Source organism: Myotis brandtii, unplaced genomic scaffold (genome assembly GCF_000412655.1).
Source record: "Myotis brandtii unplaced genomic scaffold, ASM41265v1 scaffold802, whole genome shotgun sequence".
Lineage (NCBI taxonomy): Eukaryota > Metazoa > Chordata > Mammalia > Chiroptera > Vespertilionidae > Myotis > Myotis brandtii.
The window spans coordinates 375285-380448 of record NW_005371230.1 but is presented as its reverse complement, the minus strand read 5'-3'; the positions used below and the strand labels follow the sequence as shown (position 1 = coordinate 380448).

Here is a 5164-nt window from a genome sequence, read left to right as displayed (position 1 = left end):
CCATTTTCAACACTGTCACCACTGTGCTTGCTGGTGCACCCCGGCTGAATGTCAGCCTAGGGGTCCAGGGAGTGACCTGGAGTCTGAGGACAGTGAGTGGCTCCAGGCAAGTGCCTCTGAGGAGCAGGGCCATGAGGAACGAGGGGAGGGTGAGGAACGTCCCTGCTGACAGGTCGAGGTGGGCATGCAGGGCCCGGGAGGCCCTTCCAGGACACAGGAAGGCTGGGGGAGGGGAATAGTCCCCCCAGGGGTGCAGTCTAGGGGTGCAGAGGCCTTGGCTGGCCTTGTGCGGGAGACTCCGTGCTCCAAAGGCCCCAGGAGGTGGTGGTTTGGGAAGCAAGGGAAACAGCAGGTTGGAACTACTAGACTCTAGAAGCCCTGACCGCCAAGCTCATTGAAGACGGCCTCACAGGAGCCCTGGACGGCGCTGGGCAGGGGTGGAAAAGGCATCCCCCGCCCCCGTTCTTAAACGGAGGGCCTTTGCCAGAGGTGACAGACTCTGGATGAGGATGGCGACACTGAGAACGAAAGGGAGAAGTGGGTGAGTATCAGGCAGCTCGGTACAGAGCGAGAGTTAGAGTCAGCAGAACCTGCTGACTGACCGGATGTCGGGGCACAAAGAAAGATAACGCCAAGGCCCAGCCAGACCTCAGACCGACACCGGGCTCAGGAACACACTCCACTGTGTCATGCCCGAGGGGACACGGCTGTGTCAGATGGGCTAAGGCACCAGGCCCTGCGCCAGTGGCGGCGTCAGTCGAGGGAGTCGGGCTGTCCTGAGAGCCTCGTGTCTGTGTGGTCTGGGACTCCCAGCCCTCGGCCCCCTCCAACCATCACAGCCCAGCCTTTACTTATTTTATACATTGAGGTTATGCTTAAAATTGTACTGGGGAAAAGCGGCCACACCACCGTGCCTTCAAACCCTGGAAATTCCCAATTCTAGTCTCTCGTCTATTAAACGTTTTCAGCATGATTTAGAACTTGCCGAGGTCTGTTTCTGGTAAAATAAATAAATAAATAAAATAAAATACCCCAAGGGATGCAGCAGAAAGCAATCCCATGTGCCATGGTGCGGCCAATCTCCTACATAAGTGAGCGACGCTCCTCCGTCCCTGCTAAGCCGGGGTCCCTGTTCCCACCCCTCATGCTCTCCTTCGGTACACGATGCATTAGTCACCAGTCTCCACTGTTCTCCAGCCTTACAGGACCAACTTCCAGGGCAGGCCGAGCCCTTTGCTCTTTAATTCCCCAGAAAGTAAACAGTGTGTAGCAGATCTTAGCACTCACAGAACCAAGCTGAGTCAACCTCTGTTGTGGTTTACACCCGGCTCGTGGTCCAAGACCGAGTGCAAATGAGACAGGAAAAATCAAGGAGCAGTGACACCGAGGAGGCAGCAGCCCCGTCCTCAGCCTCGCCACCTGCTGGCTCACCTGGAAGAGCCAAGCAATTAGGAGCTCTGGCCCTGAAGCCGGGCAGCCGAGGTTCAACCCGGGTTGGGTGACTTCACCTCTGCACCTGTTCTTTTACCTTCTGTGAATGATGGGTAAGAGCAGGATCCACCAGCAGGACTGAGTCCCCGAGTGAGCACCTCTGAGGCCTTGCGAACAGTGCCTGGTACCGTTTGTGTTATCATCACCTGTGGCCACCATGGCGGTCAGCTGAGGGAGAAACCAGTTCCTGCAGCAACTTTCCCTTTCTGGTTAATAAAATAAAGAACGTACTCAGGGCATATCAGCCTTATGTCTTAGGGACATGGCTCCCTCAACAAACCCGAGGGCAACATGCCAGGACTGTGCCAGTGGGCAGAGAATACGTGTGTCAGAAATCCCTCCCGGGATGAGGCAATGGTGCAAAAGGCAATTCCCATGATGCCCTCACTTCTTTCCGTTCATCTTTCCAAACCATGAAATCTCTATTTTAACAGCTTTTGACCAGAACACATGAACCCCAAAGTGCATTAAAACCATTCATGAATAAAAATAATTTTCAAAACACTGTCAATTTCAACAGCTTTAAAGCAGAATGTGCCCTAATTTCTAAAAGATATATTAAAACATGAAAAAAAAATATTCACAATATACTTTAGGCCAGTGGTTCTCAACCTTCTGGCCCTTTAAATACAGTTCCTCATGTTGCGACCCAACCATAAAATTATTTTCGTTGCTACTTCATAACTGTAATGTTGCTACTGTTATGAATCGTAATGTAAATATCTGATATGCAGGATGGTCTTAGGCGACCCCTGTGAAAGGGTCGTTAGACCGCCAAAGGGGTCGCGACCCACAGGTTGAGAACCGCTGCTTTAGGCCATTAAAATTATCAAAAATTTTATCTTCAACATAAAATATGTCTAAAATTTTAAAAATATATTTAGAGAAACAAAAAGGAAATACACGGAAATGTGAATAGCATTGAATCTCTTTAAGACCTTAATTTTATAGTTCCCCAATTTTCTATAAGAAGCATAGATTCCTATGGTAATATAAGTGTGTCAGATTCCTATGGTAATATAAAGTTGTATGTTATGTATAGCTTTTCTGAGGCAAATGGTTTTGATTTAGATATTGGAGAGCTTTCGCATTTTTATTTAAAACGTGAAGACTGGCAGCTAATTCATGAAGAGCATTAGCCCGGATACCTAGACTGAGCCACCGGTTTTGAAATCTTAGGTTCTGGAGATAAGACGTGTGCCTCCTGCCAAATGTCTTCTGGGGAGGCAGGCAGCACAGGGGAGTGGAGTCCTCACTCCACCGAAGTCTCTGTCCCAGGAACATGTCATCCATCCCTCCTGCCAGCCACGCCACAGGGAACGCTCCATCACATTTCTCCCCTCCACACTCCACAAAGGCCACACCACATGGAGTACTGTGCCGTCTCCAACACACTCAAGAACTTCTAAATGTCAGGATGCAGAGAAGCAGAGAAATGACCGTCACTAAGATTTTGTGATAGTTTTCTCGTGCCACGATGGTATGAGCAGTTGTTTCAAAATAGGTGTCACCTTGGCCTTACACAACCCAAACTTTATGAGTTGGCATTCAGCATGTTGGGTAAGGAATTGCAGATACAATGACAATCTCAGGGTCGTGGCCACAAACACTGATACAATTGCCTCTACTTACAGTTCATCAAGTCCAGCTACTGCTTCAGGGCTGGTATTTCGTTAAAAGCTCTCAGAAGCCCCTCAAGTACTAGAATGCTGAAACTCCACTACCAGCAGCTTCGGATCAGCTCTGTCTGCTGAGACCTGGTCTCCAGGCGTGAGTGTTAAAGTGACCCTATGTGTTTGTCCGACCACCAGTGGGACTGCAACGCTTAGTAAAAACTCTGGCACCTTCAATCTACCACCTGACTAACCACAGCCTGTCAGGGAGTAAGGCTTGAATGGCCTTAGGATACCAACAGTTTTGAGTTGCCTTAAAAAACAAAACACCAACCATGTTCTTTTGTATTTTGTAACACAGTTCTCTAATTCATGGCATCATCCAAGGGAGACCATTCCTAAAACATTGTTAATGCATTCTAACTTAACAGAATTTGGTTAGAAGAGACAGTAAATGCAAAAGAATAGTGGACAAAATTATCCATTTCTCTAAGGTTCTAGAAATTACTCCTATTCCTATAATCTTGCTCTTTCCAGAAAAGTGAAATGTGAAGGGAGAGAGATGGGGAAATTCCCAGCTGTAATGACAAAACCATGTGATCTTTCCCTAAGCCCTCCTCAAACACACAGACGTTTTCCACAAGACAGCAACATCAAAATGAGAGCCAGCACCGGTTTGGCTCAGTGGATAGAGCGTCAGCCTGTGGACTGAAAGGTCCCAGGTTCGATTCCGGTCAAGGGCATGTACCTTGGTTGCGGGCACATCCCCAGTAGGACATGTGCAGGAGGCAGCTGATCGATGTTTCTCTCTCATCAATGTTTCTAATTCTCTATCCCTCTCTGTAAAAAATCAATAAAATATATGTATATTAAAAAAATGAGAGCTCTGTAAAAAATCAATAAAAATATATATATTAAAAAAATGAGAGATGTGGCAAGACCTGGGCCTTCACCATGACACTGTGGCCAGCTGGTTCACTTTCAGTTATTCCAAGCTTCATCCAAAAGCAGACACCGCCATGGAAACTCTGCCTGTATGGTATAACTAGATGCCTGTCCCCCTGCATGTGTCATGACTATCTATCAATTAAATGCCAAAATCTAAAAAGCCAAGGGATTGCTCTTTAGTCGGCTGCCTGTAATAATAATAAAAACAGGCATTAATAGAGACAGGAAGAAAATATACCAAAATACTTATAACTGAGGGGGAAGGGTGATTTTCTTTTTTAAAAAGTCTTTTCTGTTTACAGTAGGTGCAGAAAATAGAGGTCTGTAGTATATGGTCTATAATAAATCTATATTATTTTAAGGGAGGGAGGTGAGGTGTGCTGCTTTTAAGGATTATTTTTTTTTTCTAATCCAGAATTTTAGTTCCTGAAAGACTTTAGTCTCATGCACATTAGTCTTTTCACAAATGAGGAGCCAAGATTTAGGCTGGGAAGGGCCTCTCCCAGCTGAGTCAGGACAAGACAACCACAGGAATGGGAAGGGCAGCGGGGTTCCTTTAAAAGCACCCCCTTCTCAAGCACACCCAAAGCAGACTGTCAACTCCAACCTGAAGTTTTCAGCCACTCTAACCGGCCACCTCCACCTGCAAATGCAGAATCAACCAGAAGACTGGCTTTGTGTTTAGAAATAATTGTTTACACTGGGAAAACAGAGGTGGAATCTGTGTCAGAAACGGTGAGATTTAACCAGCTTCTCTCCTGCTAAGCAAAGGTCCGTGAATAAAAGGAAGGGTATTATTGACAGGGGGGGGGGGAGGGCCCGCACTTGGGATAGTTCTGCCCCAAAAGGACCTGAAAAGTCTCAACTTTACAAGACAAAGGGCACTTGGACAATTGTCTCAATTAAGCGCCATAACCTTGAAAGTGAGTGAGTGGGTGGGAAGGGGTTTGCAATGGCACCCGATTACCCCGCACCTGTCTCTAGGTTTTGGCACTGTGCACGCAAGTCATCCATCAGCTCTCTCCGGCTACGATGCCGTGTAGTAAATATCATCTCCGCTTGTTAATTAAGAAAAAGAAAAAAGCCAAAAAAAAAAAGCCAGGCTCCTTAAA

General features: G+C 47.0%; 2 long non-coding RNA genes across 2 annotated transcripts in view; one reads left to right on the top strand and one right to left on the bottom strand.

The window, feature by feature from the left end:
• LOC106724352 overlaps positions 1-5164 on the top strand; it is a 26370-nt gene that overhangs the window by 14088 nt on the left and 7118 nt on the right. Inside the window, exon 2 of the long non-coding RNA XR_001360115.1 lies at positions 1097-1108. This is a non-coding gene — a long non-coding RNA (uncharacterized LOC106724352). The remainder of the gene's footprint in view (positions 1-1096; positions 1109-5164) is intronic.
• Positions 2566-5113, bottom strand: LOC106724353. Its single transcript, XR_001360116.1, has 2 exons — positions 5027-5113; positions 2566-2896 (listed from the first exon to the last, which is right to left on the bottom strand). It is a non-coding gene; the product is annotated as an uncharacterized LOC106724353 (long non-coding RNA).